The 26,813-nt window shown below is 46.2% G+C and overlaps 2 protein-coding genes across 2 annotated transcripts in view; both read right to left on the reverse strand.

The window, feature by feature from the left end:
* SERAC1 (serine active site containing 1) overlaps positions 1-26,813 on the reverse strand; it is a 284,627-nt gene that overhangs the window by 248,940 nt on the left and 8,874 nt on the right. The gene's annotated exons all lie outside the window — the stretch shown is intronic.
* Positions 1-26,813, reverse strand: part of GTF2H5 (general transcription factor IIH subunit 5) — a 71,147-nt gene that overhangs the window by 35,436 nt on the left and 8,898 nt on the right. The gene's annotated exons all lie outside the window — the stretch shown is intronic.

Raw genomic sequence — 26,813 nt, forward strand, 5'->3', positions numbered from 1 at the left:
CAACTGTTAAGAGGAGACTGTGTGAATCAGGCCTTCATGGTAGAATATCTGCTAGGAAACCACTGCTAAGGACAGGCAACAAGCAGAAGAGACTTGTTTGGGCTAAAGAACACAAGGAATGGACATTAGACCAGTGGAAATCTGTGCTTTGGTCTGATGAGTCCAAATTTGAGATCTTTTGTTCCAACCACCGTGTCTTTGTGCGAGCAAGAAAAGGTGAACGGATGGACTCTACATGCCTGGTTCCCACCGTGAAGCATGGAGGAGGAGGTGTGATGGTGTGGGGGGTGCTTTGCTGGTGACACTGTTGGGGATTTATTCAAAATTGAAGGCATACTGAACCAGCATGGCTACCACAGCATCTTGCAGCGGCATGCTTTTCCATCCGGTTTGCGTTTAGTTGGACCATCATTTATTTTTTAACAGGACAATGACCCTAAACACACCTTCAGGCTGTGTAAGGCCAGCTATTTGAGCATGTCTTTCAGAAAAGTTTCTCCTGGGATTCGAACTCACAACCTATCACATCAGAGGCAAGGCATATACCCACACAGCCATGACAGCTGTATTACCAGTTACAATAATAATAATAATAATAATAATAATAATAATATAAGACTTCTACTGTAGTTAACTTTGATACCTAGTGTACAAAACACATGACAGCTGCCCCAGCACACTGTGTATGTGGATGTAGCAGAGCTGGGTGTGTTGGGGCAACTGACATGTATATGGTTGTACACTAGGTATCAAAGTTATCTACAGTAGAAGTCTTATATATTTCATTTTTTTAAGTAACTGGCTGTACAGCTCTTATGGCCGTGTGGTTAGGCGCTTTGCCTCTGATAAAGAAGGTCATGGGTTCGAATCCCATCTTTAACTTTTCTGAAAGACAGGTTAAACAGGAACACGAGCACCAAATCTTCAACACTAGAGGCTGCATCGCATCGCTGACATGGAGGTAAGTAGAAAAGTTTTTAGTTTTTTTTACTGCCATGGGGGAGAGGGGAGGAGAGAGGCACTTGATACTGGCACATTAGGGGGCAGGGGAGAGGATTGGCACTATGATACTGGCACATGGAGGGGGGAGGAGAGAGGCACTTGATACTGGCACATGGGGGGAGAGGAGAGAGGCACTTGATACTGGCACATCAGGGGGCAGGGGGAGAGGATGGCAATATGATACTGGCACATGGAGGTAGATTCGCTACCGGCCCTGGATAGGTGTATAGTGTGACTCCAGCACAGTAGTGTGTGTGGTGTATGTAGCAGAGCTGTATGCGACAGAGGCATGTATAATATGCACAGCACAGCTGTGTATGTAAAATGTGCAACACAGTGATATATAATGTGCCACTCAGAGCTGTGTGTGTAGCAGAGCTGTGTATGTAGAATGTGCAAAAACCCTGATGCTCTCAAAAAGAGCAAGCAATATAAAACATTGTAGCTTGATACCTTTTACCCCTTAAAGACCGGGCCCATTTTCATTTTTACATTAGCCATAATCTTTTTATTTTTCCATTCGCATAGTCATATGAGGTTTTTTTTTGTGTGGGACAAGATGCATTTTTTAAATGTCGCCACTTAATTTACCATGTCTTGTATCAGAAAGCAGAACATTTTTTTATTCTTTGTGGGTTCAAAAAATAAAATAAACACACAATTCCGCCAAGGTTTTTGAGGTTTTGACATCACAGCGTTCACTAAAAATGACGTCTTTATTCTGCGGCTCAATACGATACAAACTTGTATAGTTTTTATTTGGTTTAATTCCTTTAAAAAATTACTTTTCTATATTTCGGTCTATGTGAGGGCTTATTTTTGTGTAACGATCAGTAGTTTTCTTTGGGGGGGGGGGGGGGGGGGGGGGGCCCAAACAAAAATTTGCTTATTAAAATTTGTGTAGGGTGTGGCTGGAGGCGGGAAAAGGGTGGGGCTTGCAGCAGAACATGGGTGGGGCCTGCAAGGGGGCCCTTGATTTATTTTGCCCGGGGGGCCCTGAGGGTTCTCAGTCCACCCCTGGCTGCGCCAGATGACCTGGCCTCCACAGTCACCGGACCTGAACCTAATCGAGATGGTTTGGGGTGAGCTGGACCGCTGAGTGAAGGCAAAAGGGCCAACAAGTGCTAAGCATCTCTGGGAACTCCTTCAAGACTGTTGGAAGACCATTTCAGGTGACTACCTCTTGAAGCTCATCAAGAGAATGCCAAGAGTGTGCAAAGCAGTAATCAAAGCAAAAGGTGGCTACTTTGAAGAACCTAGAATATGACATATTTTCAGTTGTTTCAAACTTTTTTGTTATGTATATAATTCCACATGTGTTAATTCATAGTTTTCACGCCTTCAGTGTGAATCTACAATTTTCATAGTCATGAAAATAAAGAAAACTCTTTGAATGAGAAGGTGTGTCCAAACTTTTGGTCTGTACTGTGTGTGTATATATATATTTGTGGCCGGGGCTATGTGTGAAAGAACCTACCGCCCTGAAATACCCCCCAAACAGAACTGGCGGCTTGAGTTGTGGCATAACCGCTTTCGTCGAGAGTACACCTGAAAGAGGGTATACCCTATGGGAGAGTGTAAAGGAATGGGGCGGGCTGGGAGGGGAACACTGCTGCCGTCCGTCCCCTCTTGGAGAGAGGTATGAGCCAGATATAGGCCAGGACGCCCCTCCCACAAATACAGGCCAATGAATCGGCCTTTCTACTTGTGGCCGGGGCTATGTGTGAAAGAACCTACCGCCCTAAAATACCCCCCAAACAGAACTGGCGGCTTGAGTTGTGGCATAACCGCTTTCGTCGAGAGTACACCTGAAAGAGGCCAAAAACCCAGCATGAAAATACAAACGTGTTTATTGACATATTACAACGCCAAATACTGAAAGGCACAATAAATCTCGCTGACAGGGTTCGGAACATACCGGCTGTAACAAGATGACGGCAATCGGCCCAACTTACGGATAATGTGGGCTGGCTACTGATTCCTGGAAGCGGCCGAGGCTGCTCCGATCCTGAACGAATGCCCTGACACCGTGAGGGGGTCTAAACCTAAATTGGCCGCCAGTATGCGTGCGTGCACTATGAATTGGGAGGTGGACAATGCTGCTGTCCCGAAGGGTAACAGTGGGGTGTCAGTGCCGCGACTGTCCAGTGCCTCTGACAATTTCTGCAGAACGTGGACCGGACACCATTTGTGTGACGTGGGGAAGAATTTGATCTGGGTAGGGGGACTCGACTGGGTGGTCTTGGTCACAGGCAAAGACAAGACAAAGCCCTCAGGGCTGGGAACCAACTGTCGGCGGGATAGGAAGGGGCCACTAAGTGACAGTGACGTGAACTCCCCTGGCCTCATGAAGCCGTAAAAGGCCAAGTAAATGGCAGCTTTAAATACTAAGCTTTGCAGAACTCCGAAAGGCCTAAGGTCTAACAAATCGGACATGCCTCTGAAGATTGGGCCGGACACGGGCTGTCTACGGGAGCTGACACCTGGGGTACAGTTCTGTAAACCTTTCAACGTGGCCTTGACCACGTGACTGGAAAACAACGACGTTCTTTCTGGCTGAGAGCGAGACAAATGATGTTGGACCCCTGATAGGTAAGTTTTGACGGTGCCATAAGAAAGGTGCATGTGCTCATGGCAGTACCCGATGAACGCCAATATGAAGTCTATATGGCCAAGACCGCCTCAGGGGTGTTCCTGCTGGAATTTGCAGTACAACCGCCAGCCAGTGTTGTACGCTCTGGTGGTATTAGCCGAAAGCGACCTGGCAAACAGCCCATGGGCCGTAGTCAAGTATTGGTTCAACTGAGAAAGAGCGTGGCCGGACGAGGAGACGGGGTTCTCGATGTGTCGGCTTTGGGGCAAACCTGGGAAAATAAAGAGTAATTCTGCTTAGCTAAGGCGTCAACTGCTACTACCTGCGCATCACGTATGAGGGAACCACAGAATAAGAAGTTGTGTAGGAGCGACAACTGTACCAGACATCTCATCAAGGACATGACCAGTTGAGACCTGGATTTGCCACTGTCACTGGATTTGCCACGGTACGGCCTGTCCACTGGTTACCCCAGACACGTGCCGCCGCCACTACGGGATACAAGTCCCTAGCCTCCGTTGCCTGGGAAACTCCCGTGGTCTCGCAAATCTCCTCCAGCCATGCCCCGTTCAGCCAATGGGGGCCAAAAATAGCAGCGAAACTAGTGCTGACCCCGCTGCTGGAGAATATGACGGGGGAGTTATGTGAGACCGCCGGGACAAACATGGACACGCCATTCCAAAGACTCAAGAAGTGGTCCCACATGCTCAAATCCGCTTGCGCTTGACTGTCCAGGAATACTGGACTATCCTGACAGGGAGCTGCTGAGAGGAGTGGTAACAATCTGGCTACAAAAGACCTACCCTGGAGAATGACGCGCATAGCAAAATTTAACATGCCTAACAATGACTGTAGTTCCACCTTGGTGGTGATCCTCCCAGTGACGAAACTGCGAATGACTGCCCGGACCCTAGCCAACTTGTCTTCTGGCAACTTAGCTGACATGCTCTCTGTGTCCAACACGATGCCCAGGAAGGTGATGGTGGTCGCAGGACCATCCACATTCTTGGGGGAAACGGGGATCCCTAATTGGGCGAAACAAGCTAACAAGCTCTGAAGATCGTGACGCGAGCCCTGTGGAGATTCGATCAGCAAAAAATCGTCCAAGTAATGTATAACATGTTCGCAACAAAATCTGTTCTCGAGGATCCAATGCAAGGCTTTCGCCAGCTGATCGAAAATCCAAGGGCTGCTACGGGATCCGAAAGTCAACTTTGTGGCGAAATAATAAAGGGAATTCCACTTGATCCCGTGCCACCGTCAAAGTTCTGGCCCGATTGGAATCAACTTGAAGGCGTCTGATATGTCCGCTTTGGACAGGATCGCCCCAGGGCCTGTGGCAAGGATGAGTGCAATAGCCTGATCGATGGAGGCGTACACCATGCTGACCTCCTCCGCTGGAATGAGTGAATTCATACTGGGAGTAGATAACCCGTGAGGCGCTGACAGATCGAAAATCAATCTTTCTTTGTGGCTGAACTTTCCCGTGACCACCCCTATGGGGCTGACCCTCCAGCGTTCGAATGGGGATGACAAGGGGCCGATGATGTATCCCTTGTCTAACTCCAACTGGAGGAGTCTATCTATGGACCCAGGGTTGTGGGATGCGGACTGCAGGTTCCTACACTCATGGGTGTGGTCCGGTAACGACACAAGACCTGTGTGGAAACCATAGGTAAAACCTGACACAAGAAAGTCGCAGAAGGAAGCATCCTCATGCCCCTGTAAGTACAATTCCAGGAGGTCTACATTTACCACTGTAAGGGATTAGGTAGCGGGGCTGTCGTCTCCTGGGTAGACAGGCACAGTTTAGCAGGCACACCGAAGAAGTTACAGTCCACACGGCAGGAACTTTGTTTAACTGACCTCAGCCAGTTTTATTGTCAGGTTGAGGTACAGAACATAAAACATAGCAAACAAAAAATCCTAAGCCTGTCCGGCTCTAACTATACAGCTTGAAACCTCCCTGACCAAGTGCCGGCCTAATACTAAGCACCCAAACAAAATAGCAAAGTCCGTACCTCTTGTAGTGCTCTCGCAGGCTCCATGCAGGTAACCTGTTCCCAGGCTGAGCGAGCTGTGTCTGCATTCTCAGCCTTATATCAGGCCAGCACACCTGAGTAATTACCTGACAGCCCAAAAGTCGGACTGTCCGGATAGAGTGGGGCCCACCCTTCTCTCCCCACTCCAGCAACACAGGCCCTAAGAACAGGTTTTATGCAAACCCGAATTGCACAGACCTCTCCTGAACATTTCCCTGGTTGCTTTTAAATGACAGAAGTGAGAAATCTTGGGCACACATAGACCCCATCCACTACTTCTCCAGACACTCTGTCACACCACGCTCATGCAATGTTTATCGGTTTTTAATGAGCAGGCAACTTTCGGGTGGGCTCGGAAACAGTTGGCGCAAATGTGCAACAGACGGCACTGACTATAATTGCAAGTGGAAAAATTGTAGTTGTTGCAGATTTGCGACCTGCCCAGATACTTGATTGGCCGGCCGAGTTTATCAACCGCAGAATTCTGCTGGATGCCAGCCGATGGACCAGGAATAGGAGGAGAAGGATTGGACCTTGGGGCGCTTGCGGCATTATGAAACCATTCTCCAGTATGATAGATAGACTGGCATGAAGAGCATGCCGGTGCTTTAAGCCCAGCGAAGTGCCTACAGAATATCTCTGTGTCTATGTTGGCCCAGTTGGTGGTAAACTGGAACTGACTGAGCGCAGCTGCTGCCTTAGCAGAAAACGAGCAATGGTAATCATAAAACCCGAAGCCTCCGTACTTGTAGCCCAACTCAGTGACCCTGAAGAGATAGAGGTCCAACTCTTCTCTCCTATCTGGTCGTACTGAACAGATGATATCTCGGTAGAGACTAAAGGCAAGTACAAACTCCGGAATCGTCAACTTCCTGCTAAGCATAAGATCGCGTCCCTTCAGGACGACAGAAACATCGCCGCACGCAATGACCCTATTGTCCAATAGGTCACGACTGGCAATAAGGAGGGAGGCTAGGTTCACGTCTCTGCCATCGAGGATGTCCTTCTTGATGTTAGCCGGAATGAAATGAGCTAGAGTGACGTTGGGCACTGTAACAAAGTTACCTGAAGTACTGGCAACGGGTGCCGCTACGACTGGCAACAGAGTGGCGGGTGATGACAAGCCAGCGACCCTAGCCTCCACCGACTCCAATCTGGATTGCACACCGGACACGGAGGAGGTGAGGCTATTCAGCATGATGTGGAGCTGAGTTAAGGACGTCTGAACCGTGGCCATAGAGACCTCTTGCTGGCCAGGTTCTGCAGGGGTGGACACCAGTAGCCTATATAATTCCGCCTTCCGGGCAACGGCCGGGAAAGGAATGCCTCTTTTGGCTAATTCAGACATGAGTTTCGGCACAGTCCAATTGCGCAGAGATGGAATACTGACGGATTCCGATGCCCTAGAACCCAGGTCTTCGCCAGAAGCATCCACGATATCTGACCCGTATGACATGACCGGACTGTTAAAATAAGCAAAATGACGAACCGTCACTAACACTATTAAGTGCCAAGATTGACTAACACCCGTGCTTTGACACCACCACCGCCACTGCAGAAACCGTCATGCAAAGAAAATTGACCCTGGTGACCACCTGACAGCTGAGGTATGGAGAAAGAGGAGACGTGTGACAGTGGACGAATTTGGAGCCAAAGAAGGAGGACCTTACCGAAACAGGACAAGATGCTGGTATGAGAAGAACACAAAGGGATCAACCGTGGAAGTAGACCTGTACGCATGAATTAAACAAAATAAGTATATATTTTTTTGCTAGCGCCAGCGTACAAATGACCCAGGCTGGGCGACGAGATACGATTGTCTGATTGCCGGGGGAAAACGCGGAGTTGGCTGAACGGTTGACGAGCCTGCGCCAGAAAAAACACGGCTATCTAAGTGGTAAGCAAAGTGTTGAAGGTGTATGAAGACAGGCAACTGAAAACCTGCCCAACTACAACAGAACAATGAAAAATGCCATGCAATGTGAAGGGTTCGGCGTGCCCCTGCTGTTAAACGTCTAGGGGCGCTTGTTACTGGGGGCACGGCCCCCCAAAAACTCATCACCACCACACTGCACGGCATAGACCCCCCCCACCTAACTAACAGCACGGCGGCCCGTGCCAGACTTTGCCCCCACAAAATACTGTCTGCCTGTACCCTATAGGTGCAAGCTTGCTCTTCTTATTATTTTATTTTATTTTTTTCCCAGTAATTATCAGGATAAATCTTTACATATAAACCAGGCATAAGACAAAACAATTGACAGTCCTTTGTAAATCTAAGCGTCAGTTGTTTCACGTATAATCTGAAATAACCATGGCCGTGCCCTGCTGCCACGGCATCACTGAAGACACTCCACCAAGCTACCTGTATGTGAATTTTCTTCAGTGCTGCCAAGCCCACAGATTATGTCACTGCGCACCAGCAAGCCACACGTAACCTGTCTCCCCCCCCCCCTCTCTCTCACAGGCCTCTAGCAACATTACATGAAAACGAACTGGACGGAGGAAAACATGAAGGAATCGGAGTCCCGCTGACTCCTGCTACCTGCGTGCGAGTCACGTGGGAGCGGGGCGTGCTGCCAGACTGCCGCTCCGGTGTGGGGATGTCCCTCTCTTACCTTAGAGGGACCGACCCCACCGACTGGACTTGACGAACCGATGCTGCGCTGAGGCAGCAGCTACTTACCCGCCGCACGAGGAGGACCAGGACGCCGGACTGCCGGAGGAAGCGCCGACCGGAAGTGACGCTGTCACAACCAGACAGCGGAGAAGCTCTGACAGAGGCCTTTCAGAACCTCCTCCTTGAGTTTCTGTGTTGTGGTATTCAGCTCCTCCTCTCGTTAGCCTCTCTCAGCTGTCATGTGTTGGACTAATTGCTTCCCTTTAAATTCCTCCCCAGAATGCTTTTCTGGGCGGCCTATACTTCTTCCTGGAGTGTGTGTGCATGCTGACCTTGTTCTCCTGTCTGCTACAAAGCTAAGTGTTGTACCTTTATCTGTTATTTTCTGTTTGCTGGATCCCAGGTGACCCTGACTCCCTCCGTATCTTGTGTAGGGAGCCGGTGGTCGTGCCCCCTCACTATTGTAGGGTGCTCAGGGCTTTATAGTCAAGGTTCGTGGATATGCAAACCTCCACCATTAGGATCTTTGCATAGGCTGAGCAGCCAGGGAAAGTGCCAGGTCTTCTGCAGGGGTCTCCCTTGGTTCCTTAGCTTTCGGATCCAGCGAGTCATTTATACATGTTGCTTTGCCTTGTTTCCTGTACACCGTCCGTGACAGACGCTCTGTCCCCTAGGAAACGCTGACGCCGCCGGCTGTAACAGAACACTGCTGCCGTCCGTCCCCTCTTGGAGAGAGGTATGAGCCAGATATAGGCCAGGACGCCCCTCCCAAAAATACAGGCCAATGAATCGGCCTTGCTATATATATATATATATATATATATATATATATATATATAAAATCTATGCATCTATAATTCTGAAATTACAAACATTTTGTAACATCTTAAATTTATAATCTAATTGAAACAACAGAACAGCTATCTGGGTGTATTAAAGGGGTTTTCCGGGATTTTACTACTGGTGACCAGTATCTGATCGGTGGGAAGGGAATATATATTGTTATATGGGAATAGATATTGATGACTGGTCATAAATATCAGATCAGCTGTGGTCCGACACCCGGGACCCCCACCGATCAACTGTTAAAAGAAAAGGGGGCACTCAATGAGTGCCGCAGCCTCTCTCTAGGCCATTGATGAACCGTTTATCGGTCACGTGGCCTAGTTGCAGCTTAGCCCCATCAAGGTAATGGGGCTGAGCACGATACCAAGCACAGCCACTATACAATGTACGGCGCTGTGCTTGGAAAGCCGCCGGGAGCAGACAGTGCTGATCGGCAGGGGTGTCGGAACTCAGACACCCGCTGATTATAGAATGGAAAAGCATTCAGCACAGAATGACAGGGGGGGGCATAGTCACACCCTGCCGTATTACATTGACAGGGCGAGCATGGAGGTGGGAGAACCGAGCCTCTAGGAGCAGGAGCAATGCCCCCCCCCCCCCCCTGCTCCTAGAGGCTAATTTGCATATCAAAGTTAAAATTGTGCAGTAATCGGGGTATCAATAAGCATAAAAATAGTACAGTTATATTCCGAGTAGCCCGGAGGGAGAACAAAACCAAGCTATTGGAATTAAGGGAGTACATCTATTTTTATTGGCCATAAAGAAATGCCTACTTAGACACTGGTTACTTCCCACCACTCCTAGTTTGGAGGAAGTGATTGGTACAATGAAGTATATACTATACATGGATAGACTGGAGACAGAGAAACATAAGGGGAAGATGACGAAAGTATTTTTCCACAAGTGGAAGCAATTTGTGATTCATGTACTTCCTCAAGAAGAAATAAGGGAATTAATGCTCCCATTTTGTGGTACATTATGGTATTTGGAGGAACAGGCTAAAGGCACCCTAGGCAAGCTATCTGTGAACTAGAGTGAAAACATTGAAGCATACTAGAGATTTTTATCTCAAATGGTCACTAAATGGAATAAGTATCTATGGAAGGGATATCGTCATTTTTCCTGTTTATGTTTGTTTGGGAAAGGGATGGGGTGGGGGGGGAGGGGATTATATTAAAATGAGGAAAGTCTGGAATGTTATTTCTGCTTCTTGAATATGACTTGTACAGAATATATTCTTATCTGATTATTGCAGGTAAAGTTCAATAGTATGATACTGTAACAATGTCCTTGCGATATTTGATCTGTACATGTCCATTCTTTTTCTTCCCTCAAAGTTTAATGAAAAAATAGTACAGTTAGAGTCTGCTGACATTAGCACATTGCTAATGTCAGCCAGTTTATTAGAGTTAATTCTGGAGCAGAAACCCTTCAATTGGTCCAGCGGGCATTCCGTCGGCATCTGGCAGTGCCTGATTCAGTAACTTCGGCAGGCTGTTTTCTGACGGAATTTACACTGCAGGTGTGAAACTAGCCTTAGTTTTTTCTATATACCCGATGGTTGGAATTCTTGTTATGAACGCCCATGACTATTCCACGTAGGTAAACAATGAGGGCAAAGCAATTTTAAAGAGGTAAAATTATCCTCAGGATAGTTCATCAATATCAGATTGGCGGGGAGGGCTCCTTTTTGTTCAAGTGAACTACTACAGACCTGTCCCATTAAAGGGAACCTGTCACCGGGATTTTGGGTATAGAGCTGAGGACAAGGGTTGCTACTAGATGGCCGCTAGCATATCCACAATACTCAGTCCCCATAGCGCTGGGTGCTTTTTGTGTGTAAAAAAAAAAACACAATTTGATACATATGCAAATTACCCTGAGATGAGTCAGAGCTTGAAAATATGACTCTTCTCTGGTCACACAAGTAAGATATGACTCTTTTATGTTAATTTGCATATGTATCAAATAGTTTTTTTTACACAATAAAAGCACACAGAGCTATAGGGACTGGGTATTGCAGATGTGCTAGTGGCCATCTAGCAACCCATGTCCTCAGCTCTATACCGCAAATCCCAGTGACAGGTTCCCTTTAAAGTGACTGGGGATGGTGGAGAAGCAATTTCACCTGCTTACTGCTGCGGTTGTGACAGCGAGCCGGTAAACAGTGAGAACATAGCGCTTGTACAAGATTTGAGTTCTCTTCAAACAGCTGATCGGCGGGGTGCCAGGAGTCAGACACCTGATGATTTGATATTAATGACCTATCCTGAGGATAGGTCATCAATATAAAAAAAGTGGACAACCCCTAAGGCAACCAACAGTTGCTGTGGATCCCTGGCCTAGATGCTCTGATCATAGGGGATCTGCAACAACTAGGAAATGATCAGCCAGAAATAATAATGTCACAGACGTAAAGATTATTACAGATTTTGGCACAAAGACTACACCTAGAATTTGATCAGTCTGCAGCACCCTGCCCACAATCCAACAATGTTACCCTCTAATCTCAGGAATGGTTTATATTGCTTTATGGTCGTCAGTAATCCTAATAATAATAATAAATCACAATAATCTAGGGATCAGAACAAGATGCATAGTTCACTGTCAACAGGGTCTGGTGTGCATATGCTCAACTATTAAATCTGAGGGAATGTGTGTGAGGGGATGGAGGCGGGACCCAGCATCGTTCAGTATCACACAGTTAGGTTGGGTTCACACGGGCGAGATTTCCGTGCGGGTGCAATGCTTGAGGTGAACACATAGCACCAGCACTGAATCCGGACCCATTTATTTCTGTGCACATAAGCTGTGATTTTCACGCATCACTTGTGCGTTGCGTGTAAAACGCACAATATAGAATGCTGTGATTTTCACGCAACGCAGACCCCATAGAAGTGAATGGGGCTGCGTGAAAATCGCAAGCATCCGCAAGCAAGTGCAGATGCGGTGCAATTTTCACGCATGGTTGCTAAGAGGACAGTCTATTCACTGTATTATTTTCCCTTATAACATGGTTATAAGGGAAAATAATAGCATTCCCTTAGGGACACATGACGTACCGGTACGGCATGTTTCCCGAGTCCTTAAGGACCCCCACATGCTAGGGACCCTGTGGCAAATCCTAGTACGAGCTGCCCTGGGGCTCGTACTGGTTTCCCGGCCCACCAAATAAGCTCACCGGAGCCCCCTGCCGGTGAACTTAGCTGGTGTCCCCCAGTGGATTTTGAGCCCGAGATTCCGGATTTTGTTGGCATTCCAGGAATCCAGATTCCCACAGTGGGGTTTACTGAAATTGATGGGTTTTTTTTTGTTTGTTTTTTAGACACATTTGTGAATCTGATGGTGGAGCAGACGAACCTGTACGCCCAACAGTTCATTGCTCAGCACCCGGGCTCCTTTTTGGCTAGACCCGGTAGCTGGACGCCGGTAAGTGCAGCCGAGATGAGGACATTTTGAGGCCTCGTGCTGCACATGGGTCTAGTGCAAAAACCCAGTGTCAGGCAATACTGGAGTGGGGACATCCTCTACCAGACCCCACTCTACAGTATGGTCATGACACGTCCCCGGTTTGAGGCCATCCGGAAATGTCTGCTAATTCTGCCCATGACCGTCTGTATAAGATACAGCCGGTCATCGATCACTTCGGGGCCAAATTTGCGCAGGCCTACGTACCTGGAAGGGAGGTTGCGGTTGACGAGTCTCTCATTGCGTTCAAGGGGAGACTTAGTTTCCGCCAATACATTTCCACTAAGCGGGCGAGGTATAGCGTGACGCTGTACAAAATTTGTGAGAGTACCTCAGGGTACACTTACAAATTTCGTGTGTACGAGGGGTGAGATTCCTGTATTCAACCCCCAGAATGTCCCCCCACTCGGGTGTTAGCGGGAAACTCGTGTGGGACCTTATGCACCCACTGCTAGATAAGGGTTACCACTTGTATGTGGATAACTTTTATACTAGCATTCCCTTGTTCAGGTACCTTGCCGCCAGATCCACGTTCGCTTGTGGGAGCGTGCAGAAAAAATCAGCGCGGCCTCCCTGCCCACCACCTCCAGGTACCCATCTCCAGGGGTGAGAACCGTGCACTTACCAGTGGAAACCTGTTGCTGGTCAGGTATAAGGACAAGAGGGATGTCCTTATGCTGTCCACAATCCACGCTAACAGCACCACCCCTGTCTGTGCGAGGTACCGCGGCAACGGTCCTCAAGCCTGATTGTATCGTCAACTACAATCGGTATATGGGAGGAGTTGATCTCTCTGATCAAGTCCTCAAGCCAATCTATATAATTTGGCGGCTCACTCACTGTTTACCTATGGAATAGGTGCACTGCTGCACAGCACTCCCTATTGCTGGTAAATTGCAAGGATTTGAAATAAGGTTGGGCGTCACTCAATATCGGGCATCAAACAGACAACACCATATAGTCTGAAAATATTATATCTGTATTATACTTACAACATGTTGTCTAAAACTTGCAATAAAATTACATAAAATACTCTAAAATCACACATATAACACATATAACCCCCTAAAAGACCGCTGGTTGGATCTCCAAAGCTCAAATATATCAATGTCCCCGATGGTTTAATTGGCCACCAAGGTGGAGCCAGGGAGGCAAAGAGTCAATGTTGAATTGCAAAGAGTCACAAAGATACTTAGGCGTTAGTTGTAATAAAACGCAGGGTTACTTTACCACTCCTATAGACTGCTTGTCCTTTGAAATCCGATTGCTCTGTGAGCTGTAAGGACCTGTGGATCCGATCTCTTCTATTGGAAATCCCCGATGTTTAGCAATGTTCTTTATGCCTTTGGCCTTCCAGGACCTGCTTGTGGAGTCCCACGTGGTGCTACTGGATAGGTCAGGTGACTTTCAATTCCAGACGGGGTTTTCCAATCTGTTCGGCATCCGATCATGAATGTACATTTCTTCCTTATGTCGTCCCTCACTGTCAGACAGAAATTTACATTCACGATCGGATGCCGAACAGATTTGAAAACCCCGCCTGGAATTGAAAGTCACCTGACCTATCCAGTAGTACCACGTGGGACGCCACAAGCAGGTCCTGGAAGGCCAAAGGCATAAAGAACATTGCTAGACATCAGGGATTTCCAATAGAAGAGATCGGATCCTCCGCAGCAGAGGTGACTCTTGGTCTTCCTTTCCTGGGGCGGTCCGCATGTGAGCCAGTTTCTTTGTAGCGCTTGATGGTTTTTGTGACTGCACTTGGGGACACTTTCAAAGTTTTCCCAATTTTTCGGACTGACTGACATTCATTTCTTAAAGTAATGATAGCCACTCGTTTTTCTTTACTTAGCTGCTTTTTTCTTACCATAATACAAATTCTAACAGTCTATTCAGTAGGACTATCGGCTGTGTATCCACCTGACTTCTCCACAACGCAACTGATGGGCCTAACCCCATTTATAAGGCAAGAAACCCCACTTATTAAACCTGACAGGGCGAAGTAAAAACCATTTCAGGTGACTACCTCTTGAAGCTCATCAAGAGAATGCCAAGAGTGTGCAAAGCAGTAATCAAAGCAAAAGGTGGCTACTTTGAACAACCTAGAATATGACATATTTTCAGTTGTTTCACACTTTTTTGTTATGTATATAAATTCCACATGTGTTAATTCATAGTTTTGATGCCTTCAGTGTGAATCTACAATTTTCATAGTCATGAAAATAAAGAAAACTCTTTGAATGAGAAGGTGTGTCCAAACTTTTGGTCTGTACTGTATATGTTTAACCTCTTGAGGACATATGACGTACCGGTACGTCATGATGTCCTGGTACTTAAAGGGGTTATCAGAGTTATTTTTTTATTCTATGTTCCTAACTAAGCAAATATAACAGCTTTCCAATTCACTCACTTTATCTCCAGTGGCTGGTTTCTCAGATTTCACTGAGGGTCACATGACCTGTGATGTCAGCTTCTCTCTGCTCTGATAAAGGTGTTTACAAGCCTGAAAACCAGAGGTCACTGTGCTGGCCACACCCCCCTGCACTGTCTACTCTTTGCTAGGATACTTAACCCCTTCAGCTGCACAGCTCTGTAGGCAGGGACAATTCTGGGCACTGGAGCTGAAGGACTAGAGATAACATTGCACAAGAAGGTAGGGGGAAGAGCCTGTGTGTATCAGCAGTGTCATTATACAGGTGGGACATTTAGTCCTACACATGCAACATGCTGCAGAGTCTCCCAGCAGGCAGATATGTCACTCAGGGCAGCTCTTGTATCCACTCACTTAGCAGTGTCATTATACAGCTGGGACTTGTAGTCCTACGCATACAACATGCTGCTGAGTCTCCCAGCAGGCAAACATATCACTCAGAGCAGCTCTTGTATTCACTCCCTTAGCAGAGCAGGGGGGAGGGGCAGAGATTGTTTTTATTGCATGTAAACATGGGGCAAGAAAAGAACCAGGGAAATGAGGAAATATATATATATATATATATATATATATATATATATATATATATATCAAGAAAAAATGGCGGCACTGATGCAAAAACCGTTATGGTAAGGGTGCACGTCTCCAGGGGAATAGGTTTCTTACCCCAATAGATAATCAAAAAAAGATGGGCGGCACTCCGATGAAAAGAGCAAAGGAACTTTAATCACCCACGGTGGTGCAACGTTTCGGTTCCACACTAGAACCTTTTTCAAGCAGAGTAACAACTCAAAATCACAGTATTATATACAGGTGAATTAATTAACATAGTCATCATGTGATCACACTCCACCCTGTGGGTGTGTTTACAAAACTTAATCATCCAATGAACAACAATGTATACATCGAGTAAAAAAATATAAACAAAGTGTACATGTGATAGACATCAGTGTATAACAATGTATATGACATACATATTTGTAAGCAATGTGTCTGTGGTCACATATTCCATCAATCAATTGCAATATCAATGTGTCCGATCAGTGCAGACTATAGTGATACAAATATGTATCACTATAGTCTGCACTGGTCGGGCACATTGATATTTCAATTGATTGATGGAATATGTGACCACAGAAACATTGCTTACAAATATGTATGTCATATACATTGTTATACACTGATGTCTATCACATGTACACTTTGTTTATATTTTTTTACTCGATGTATACATTGTTGTTCATTGGATGATTAAGTTTTGTAAACACACCCACAGGGTGGAGTGTGATCACATGATGACTATGTTAATTAATTCACCTGTATATAATACTGTGATTTTGAGTTGTTACTCTGCTTGAAAAAGGTTCTAGTGTGGAACCGAAACGTTGCACCACCGTGGGTGATTAAAGTTCCTTTGCTCTTTTCATCGGAGTGCCGCCCATCTTTTTTTTTGATTATATATATATATATATATATATATATATATATATATATATATATATATATATATATATTGCATAAAACTTGCTTAGCTCAGTTATATATCAGATTTTCAGTGCTATATATTTTTTTTTTCATAACTCGGACAACCCCTTTAACCACCTCCGGACCGCCTAACGCAGATGTGCGGTCCGGAGGTGGCAGCGCTGCGCACAGTCACGCATATACGCGTCATCTCGCGAGACGCGAGATGACACGACTATGCGCGCGCGCATGCGCAGTTCGCGCCGGCATTTCGCACAGAAGTATTTAGTCAGCAACCTGCCAGCCAATGATCGTGGCTGGCAGGTTGCTGATTTTTAAAAAAATCCAATCAAAGTGCCAGATAGCAGATCATATTTGTAAATATGATCTGTTATATGGCTGCCTGCTCCTCTGCTGGTCCTTTTCGTCGGTTGGATCCAGCAGAGGAGCAGGCTTCACAGTGAGTACACCAAACACTACACTATAGCCCCTGATCACCCCCCTGAACCCCAATTAACCCTTTGATCACCCCTGTCAATCACAAGTGAAAAGAAAAAAGTGATCAGTGCAAACTGTCACTTTTTTTTTTTTCACTGTTATTGACCGTTAGGTTTTAGGTATAGTTTAGGTCCCTTGGTTAGGTAGTTAGCGATCAGTTAGCGCCCAGCCCACCGCACCACAGTCCGTTATTCGCTGATTAGCGTATCGCTAATCAGCATTTGTACTTTTATAGTATCTGAAAGTGATCAAAACTGATCACGGTCAGATCTATAATAGTACTAGTGTCACTTTAGCTCGCCCTCCACCCAAAACGCAGTGTTTGCCCGATCAGGCCTGATCGGTCGCCCACACCCGCCCCACCGCAGTGACAAAAAAAAATATTTTTTTTTGATCACTGCACATTCACTTTACACGCACTGCGGCGATAAAAAAAATCAGTTTTGATATTTTTTTATCAACCGCAGCGGCCTCCGGTACTTCGCTAGCCTCCCCTTTGTAAGACAGGCTTGCTTTTTTTTTCTTGGGTAGTCTCAGGGAATACCCCTAAATTTAGTTGCCCACATGTCAAACAGGGGGTATTCTTCTGAAGAGGCCTACAGGCTTCTGACCCAGTCAGATGAGGAGTGGGAACCCTCATCTGATGAATCCAGCGGGTCAGAATACGAACCTGTAGAAAGCAGTGGCTCTCTGACCCAAAGTTCGGACGAGGAGGCTGAGGTCCCTGATACCACCAGGCGTACCCGGCCCCGTGTCGCTAGACCGCAGGTTGCGCAGGATCCGCTTCAAGAGCAGCAGAGTGGGGCTGGTGCTGTCGGATTACGTGGCGAGGCATACACCAGCAGCCCAGCCCTCCCTGGACCTAGTACCAGCACTGCCGTACAACCTGGTGAAGTAGCGAGCACCAGAAGGGCAGTTGAAGCTGGTACGGTGGCACGTGCAGTAGTGACCCCGTCGCAGCCACCGCAAAGACGTGCCCGTAGAGCCCCTAGAATCCCAGAGGTGCTGGCAAACCCTGATTGGCAGTCCCCAACTTCAGCCGCACCTGTAGTTTTCCCTTTCACTGCCCAGTCTGGAGTTCGGGTTGAGACGGCTCAGATCGGTTCGGCCCTGGGATTTTTTGAGCTGTTCTTGACTGCGGAGCTTTTAGACATAGTTGTGGCCGAAACAAACAGGTATGCCACACAATTTATCACCGCTAACCCGGGAAGCTTTTATGCCCAGCCTTTCCGGTGGAAACCAGTCCAAGTTTCCGAACTTAAAACTTTTCTGGGCCTCCTCCTCAACATGGGCCTGACAAAAAAGCATGAATTGCGGTCATATTGGTCCACGAACCCGATTCATCACATGCCCATGTTCTCTGCTGCCATGTCCAGGGCACGTTTTGAGGCCATCCTGCGGTTCCTGCACTTTAGTGACAACACCGCCTCCCGTCCCAGGGGCCACCCTGCATTTGACCGGCTCCACAAAATTTGGCCCCTCATAGACCATTTCAACCAGAAATTTGCAGATATTTATACCCCAGAGCAAAACATCTGCATAGACGAGTCCCTGATACATTTTACCGGGCGCCTTGGCTTCAAACAATACATCCCAAGCAAGAGCGCCCGGTATGGGGTCAAATTGTATAAGCTCTGTGAAAGGGCCACAGGCTATACCCACAAATTTTGGGTCTATGAGGGAAAAGATCAGACCCTGGAGCCGGTCGGTTGCCCTGACTACCTGGGGAGCAGTGGGAAGACAGTTTGGGACTTCGTGTCACCCTTATTCGGCAAGGGGTACCATCTTTATGTGGACAATTTTTACACAAGTGTGGCCCTCTTTAGGCATTTGTTTCTAGAACGGATTGGCGCCTGTGGTACCGCGTGAACTAGTCGCGCGGGCTTCCCCCAACGGCTCGTTGCCACCCGTCTTGCAAGGGGGCAGAGGGCCGCACTGTGTAACGAAGAACTGCTCGCGGTGAAATGGAGAGACAAGCGTGAATTTTACATGCTCTCCCCCATTCACGCAGACACGACAATACAAATTGAGCGAGCAACCCGTGTCAATGAAAAGCCCCTCTCAGTCCACGACTATAACCTCCACATGGGAGGGGTCGACTTCAATGACCAGATGTTGTCTCCGTATTTAGTTTCCCGACGCACCAGACGCTGGTATAAGAAGGTGTCTGTATATTTAATTCAATTGGCTCTGTACAATAGTTTTGTTCTCTACAGTAAGGCTGGGAGAACTGGATCCTTCCGCAAATTTCAGGAAGAGATCATCGAGAACCTCCTGTATCCAGGAGGTTCCGTGGCCCCAACCACCAGTGTAGTTAGCCGTCTACACGAGCGACATTTCCCCAATGTCGTTCCTGGTACCTCAACCCAACAGTCACCCCGAAAAAGATGTTGTGTCTGTAGCAGGAGTGGAATAAGGCGTGACACCCGCTATTTCTGTCCTGACTGTCCGGACCACCCTGCCCTATGCTTTGGAGAGTGTTTCCGGAAGTACCACTCACAGGTACACTATTAGCATAGGGATCATCTCACCAGGACAGGCACACAGGGCTATTAGGGCCCATTCACTCACTGCTGCTGCAAACGTCTCCTTTCACATGGGACAAAGTGCATAACGCACTTCGCCACATCTTTGGGCGATTTGCGCTTTGCACATTGACCCATGGGGAAGGAGAGGTTTGTTCTATAAAGGTAAAAAAAAAAAAAAAAAAAAAAAAAAACACACCAGTAAGCAAACACGTTAATGTTCAGTTAAAAAAGTTAAAGTTACATGTTCTGTTGCAAAGTTAATAAAATTATTGCGTTGCGGCCTGGTTTTTCTTTTTCTTTTTTTTTCTTTTTTTTTTCCTTTTTTTACCTTCCAGGTGGACCAACCGATTGACTAGCTGCAGCACAGATGTGCATTCTGACAGAAGCATTGCGCTGCTGTCAGATTACACGCAAGTCGGTGTATGCGGCGCTGCAAGACGGGATTTTCTCCTCTGCAGTGACAGATACGTTTGCCGAGGCATACGAGCTGAGGAGGAGGCGGCGTTCCTATGCTTTGGCAAGCACTTTGTGTGTATATATATATATATATATATATATATATATATATATATATATAGATCCAGAAAAAGGACGGCACTCCGGTCTTGAAAAGGTAAAAGTGGTTTTAATCAACCTTGCGGTACAACGTTTCGGCTCCAATACTGAGCCTTTCTCAAGCACAAATACAAATCAAGTGTGAGCAATTATATAGGTGAGCTAATTAAATTACACATCATGTGATCACTACACGTCCCACCCCAAGGGGCGTGTTCAATGTTAACCAATACATAAACATAATTACAAAAATAGCAAATACAAAAACAAATGTCATCAGTTACATATATCCGATATTAATCCCATGTGAGACATCATTCAAGTGCATGTGTCAGACATTTGTATGCATATGGTGAAAAAAAGAAGGAAGAGGGCAGACCCATCGGCTGCATTTGTAATAGTACACAGCCAGTGGATGTGTCCAAAGCGTGTGAACATACTGAGGGAGGAGCTGAGAAATGGATCAAAGGACACTTTCAAAAACTTGTAGCTATGCTATTACTTGATCCTGTGTAAGTTGAACGCCGCAGCTGTACGATCGCTGGGTCCCATTAACGACTCACTGCTGTCTCGATCCGGCACCAGGAAGGGGATATCGCCTGCTGTCTGTCGCCTTGCATTATCAGAGGCCGCCCTCTGCTGCGTCACCACCCCGTCATCACTTCCGGCCTAGGTGCTTCACTGCGCATGTCCCATTCACGTCCCATGCCGGGACGCCATCTTGGATACTGGAAAGATGCCCTTAACCCAGTTTATGATACTTCAGGGTATAGCGAACCAGACCGACATAGACAGCCCGGAAACCAGATTGTCCTAGTGTCTTACCTGGATGGGAGCCCACCATCACAACGGAAACCGTTATATGTAGGGGGTTACCCATCACTGGTGTCCGGTCGCTTACATACCCACGAGGGTTCTCCTCCAATCTGTACCCAGGTGTTGCAGGGGGCAAATCTAAACCAGATAGATGGTGGAACAGCCGTGACACCATATCGGCCCAGTTGTGGTGCCCTTGATGTGTGTCTGATCGGACAGTGAGAAATACCAAAAAGAGAAAAAGAAAAAGAAAAAAGCATAGCTATCAGAGGTATTGGCCCCCTGTATATAAAATTGTGTCAATTTCATTCTCAAGCTCAACCCCTCCGCATGGTAAGTGCTGGTGATCTGTGAAAAAGAAGAAAAAAAGAATGAGGAAGAATCAAATTTACTGTTGATTCAACAGTTTTTGAATAAATGTATACTCTGTGCGTACACAGACACACCTAGACATATTCCACATGACACAGAGGGCAAGCCTCTCATCACAACACCTCCCCAAAATTAAACTCAATGTTCAATCCATTGGGTTTAAGGCTATTAAGCCTATGAATCCAGCGGAGTTCCCTGCGTTTCAGTAATTTAGACCTGTCACCGCCACGTCTGGGCTGGGGTACATGGTCGATGATCCAAACCATCAGATCACTCTCCCTGTGCCCAGCCTCAGAAAAATGTTTAGAAACAGGTAAATCAAGGCGTTTCTTGCGAATGCTCAGACGGTGATTATTGAGGCGGGTCTTCAGGTCGGTTGTCGTCTCACCCACATAGAGTACTTTGCAGTGAGTGGGTATGTGGGTGAGACGACAACCGACCTGAAGACCCGCCTCAATAATCACCGTCTGAGCATTCGCAAGAAACGCCTTGATTTACCTGTTTCTAAACATTTTTCTGAGGCTGGGCACAGGGAGAGCGATCTGATGGTTTGGATCATCGACCATGTACCCCAGCCCAGACGTGGCGGTGACAGGTCTAAATTACTGAAACGCAGGGAACTCCGCTGGATTCATAGGCTTAATAGCCTTAAACCCAATGGAGTGAACATTGAGTTTAATTTTGGGGAGGTGTTGTGATGAGAGGCTTGCCCTCTGTGTCATGTGGAATATGTCTAGGTGTGTCTGTGTACGCACAGAGTATACATTTATTCAAAAACTGTTGAATCAACAGTAAATTTGATTCTTCCTCATTCTTTTTTTCTTCTTTTTCACAGATCACCAGCACTTACCATGCGGAGGGGTTGAGCTTGAGAATGAAATTGACACAATTTTATATACAGGGGGCCAATACCTCTGATAGCTATGCTTTTTTTTCTTTTTCTTTTTCTCTTTTTGGTATTTCTCACTGTCCGATCAGACACACATCAAGGGCACCACAACTGGGCCGATATGGTGTCACGGCTGTTCCACCATCTATCTGGTTTAGATTTGCCCCCTGCAACACCTGGGTACAGATTGGAGGAGAACCCTCGTGGGTATGTAAGCGACCGGACACCAGTGATGGGTAACCCCCTACATATAACGGTTTCCGTTGTGATGGTGGGCTCCCATCCAGGTAAGACACTAGGACAATCTGGTTTCCGGGCTGTCTATGTCGGTCTGGTTCGCTATACCCTGAAGTATCATAAACTGGGTTAAGGGCATCTTTCCAGTATCCAAGATGGCGTCCCGGCATGGGACGTGAATGGGACATGCGCAGTGAAGCACCTAGGCCGGAAGTGACGACGGGGTGGTGACGCAGCAGAGGGCGGCCTCTGATAACGCAAGGCGACAGACAGCAGGCGATATCCCCTTCCTGGTGCCGGATCGAGACAGCAGTGAGTCGGTAATGGGACCCAGCGATCGTACAGCTGTGGCGTTCAACTTACACAGGATCAAGTAATAGCATAGCTACAAGTTTTTGAAAGTGTCCTTTGATCCATTTCTCAGCTCCTCCCTCAGTATGTTCACACGCTTTGGACACATCCACTGGCTGTGTACTATTACAAATGCAGCCGATGGGTCTGCCCTCTTCCTTCTTTTTTTCACCATATGCATACAAATGTCTGACACATGCACTTGAATGATGTCTCACATGGGATTAATATCGGATATATGTAACTGATGACATTTGTTTTTGTATTTGCTATTTTTGTAATTATGTTTATGTATTGGTTAACATTGAACACGCCCCTTGGGGTGGGACGTGTAGTGATCACATGATGTGTAATTTAATTAGCTCACCTATATAATTGCTCACACTTGATTTGTATTTGTGCTTGAGAAAGGCTCAGTATTGGAGCCGAAACGTTGTACCGCAAGGTTGATTAAAACCACTTTTACCTTTTCAAGACCGGAGTGCCGTCCTTTTTCTGGATCCATTGATTGGGGTAAGGAGTCGATTCCCCTGGAACGTGCACCCTATTTTTTCCCATATAGCAGTCAGTGCCGCCATTTTTCACATCTATATATATATATATATATATATATATATATATATATATATATATATATATATATAAAAATTTAAAAAAAATCCCGGCAATGATTTATTCATCCACATCGATTGATGTGAATGGAGAAATCTGGTTTGCCAGGGCATACGAGCTAAGTGGGTATGGATGTAGGGCGGAGCTCCTATGTCCTGGCAGACGCCTTTCCCCTCCATTTTTTTTTTTTGGCAGAGATTTTTTCATCCACATTGATCGATGCGAATGAAGAAATCTGTGCCGTTCATTTTTCTCTTTCAGCCCAGAGGCTGAACGGAAAAAAAAATCTCATTACCTGTATGCTCAATATAAGGAGAATAGCAGAAACTCCTAATGCTGGCCATACATGTAATGATTGCGGAGACCCTCAAATGCCAGGGCAGTACAAACACCCCACAACTGACCCCATTTTGGAAAGAAGACACCCCAAGGTATTTGCTGAGGGGCATATTGAGTCCATGAAAGATTTAAATTTTTGTCCTAAGTTAGCGGAAAGTGAGACTTTGTGAGAAAAAAAAAATATCAATTTCCGCTAACTTATGCAAAAAAATAAAAAAAATTCTATGAACTTGCCAGGCCCCTCATTGGATACCTTGGGGTGTCTTCTTTCCAAAGTGAGGTCACATGTGGGGTATTTATACTGCCCTGGCTTTTTAGGGGCCCTAAAGCGTGAGAAGAAGTCTGGGATCCAAATGTCTAAAAATGCCCTCCTAAAAGGAATTTGGGCCCCTTTGCGCATCTAGGCTGCAAAAAAGTGTCACACATCTGGTATCGCCGTACTCAGGAGAAGTTGGGGAATGTGTTTTGGGGTGTCATTTTACATATACCCATGCTGGATGAGAGAAATATCTTGGCAAAAGACAACTTTTCCCATTTTTTTATACAAAGTTGGCATTTGACCAAGATATTTTTCTCACCCAGCATGGGTATATGTAAAATGGCACCCCAAAACACATTCCCCAACTTCTCCTGAGTACGGCGATACCAGATGTGTCACACTTTTTTGCTGCCAAGGTGGGCAAAGGGGCACATATTCCAAAGTGCACCTTTTTGGATTTCACCGGTCATTTTTTACACATTTTGATTGCAAAGTTCTTCTCACACATTTGGGCCCCTAAATTGCCAGGGCAGTATAACTACCCCACAAGTGACCCCATTTTGGAAAGAAGACACCCCAAGGTATTCTGTGTGGGGCATGGTGAGTTCCTAGAATTTTTTATTTTTTGTCGCAAGTTAGTGGAATATGAGACTTTGTAAGAAAAAATAAAAATAAAAAAATCATCATCATTTTCCGCTAACTTGTGACAAAAAATAAAAAGTTCTATGAACTCACTATGCCCATCAGCGAATACCTTAGGGTGTCTACTTTCCGAAATGGGGTCATTTGTGGGGGTTTTCTACTGTTTGGGCATTGTAGAACCTCAGGAATCATGACAGGTGCTCAGAAAGTCAGAGCTGCTTCAAAAAGCGGAAATTCACATTTTTGTACCATAGTTTGTAAATGCTATAACTTTTACCCAAACCATTTTTTTTTTTTGCCCAAACATTTTTTTTTTTATCAAAGACATGTAGAACAATAAATATGGCGAAAAATTTATATATGGATGTCGTTTTTTTTGCAAAATTTTACAGCTGAAAGTGAAAAATGTCATTTTTTGGGCAAAAAAATCGTTACATTTTGATTAATAACAAAAAAAAGTAAAAATGCCAGCAGCAATGAAATACCACCAAATGAAAGCTCTATTAGTGAGAAGAAAAGGAGGTAAAATTCATTTGTATGGTAAGTTGCATGACCGAGCGATAAACGGTGAAAGTAGTGTAGTGCCGAAGGGTAAAAAGTGCTCTGGTCATGAAGGGGGTTTCACCTAGCGGGGCTGAAGTGGTTAAGCACACATGACGTACCAGTACGTCATGTGTATTTCCGATCACCGACGCGTGGTGGGGGTGATCGGAACTGGGTGCCTGCTGAAATCAATCAGCAGGCACCCTAGGACAATGTGCGGGGTGGGGGGGTTCAATTCTAGGGCTGCAGTAAACTAATATTTTAGTAATCGAGTATTCTATCGATTAAATTTCTCGATTCATTGAGTAATCTAATAAGAAAAACCTTCTTAATATAATGTATTACTTTATAAAAATGTCCCCCTTTCCCAGTGCCATCAGTTCAGCAGCCCCTCCATGCCATGTCCTCTAGTGCCCCATGATGGCACTGCCATCAGCCCCTCCATCCAGATTGCCATGATGTCCCCCTTTCCCAGTGCCTCTATGCCATCCACCCACCCATGCCCCCCACTCCCCCAGATCAACCCTCCGAGTGCCTAATCACAGGTGCCCCCATTAACCCCATAGGTTCTCCCATTAACCCCTCTAACGCCAATAACGTTATACATGCCAAATCACAGGTGCCCCTGTTTTCCCCAGCCCATGCCAAATCACAGGTGCCACCATTTACCGCCCCGCCGCCTCTGCTAACTTTATAATTACCTTTCAGTGCAGAGTGTGCCGACACACGGAGTCCGCAGGAGACGCGTCTTCATCCCAGCCAGTATGCATTGGGACCTAACGTCACACACAGCGTCAGCCAGCGTGCTGACGATGTGTGAACGCAAGGTCCTGCAGCGTGGTGCCGACGGGAGGCCATGGAGCGGTGAGTGAGAAGCTTAATTTCATTCGTGCTCTGTGGTCATGTGATTTAGACGAATCCTCGATGCAGAAAAACTGCATCGAGGATTTTTTTGCCTCGATTACATCAATTAAATCGATGAATAGTTTCAGCCTTAGTCAATTCAGACCTGCGGTTTGCGGCTTTTACGGGTCGTTGCAGCGGTGCGGATGGCGGGGCCATCGGGTCCCCGTGCTGCTATAAAGGGGACCCAATGGCATGGAAGGCAGCGTGATGCCTTCCTTAGGCATCGGTGCTGCCTTCCAGTGAAGAACCTGTGAGATCCAGCCCCCTGGATCTCACAGGCAGGAAGCTGTATAAGTAATACGCACTGTATTACTCAAACAGCCAATGCATTCCAATACAGAAGTATTGGAATGCATTGTAAAGGGGATCAGACCTCCAAAAGTTGAAGTCCCAAAGTGGTACAAAAAAGAAAGTGAAAAAAGTTGAAAAAATAAAGTTTTCCTCCTCAAAAATTAAAAGTCTTAAGTAAAAAAAACTAAAACTTAATTTCCCCAAAGTAAAGTAGACATATTGGGTATCGCCGCGTCTGTATCGACCGGCTCTATAAACATATAACATGACCTAACCCCTCAGATGAACACCGTAAAAAATAAAAACGGTGCTAAATAAACCATTTTTTTGTCACCTTACATCACTAAAAGAACAACAGCAAGCGATCAAAAAGGCGTATGCCCAACAAAATAGTACCAAACTAACAGTCACCTCATCCAGCAAAAAATGAGCCCCTACCTAAGACAATCGCAAAAAAAAGGCTCAGAATATGGAGACAGCAAAACATTTTTTTTGGTTTTAAAAAAAGC

The sequence above is a fragment of the Bufo gargarizans genome, chromosome 4 (genome assembly GCF_014858855.1).
Source record: "Bufo gargarizans isolate SCDJY-AF-19 chromosome 4, ASM1485885v1, whole genome shotgun sequence".
Classification (NCBI taxonomy): domain Eukaryota; kingdom Metazoa; phylum Chordata; class Amphibia; order Anura; family Bufonidae; genus Bufo; species Bufo gargarizans.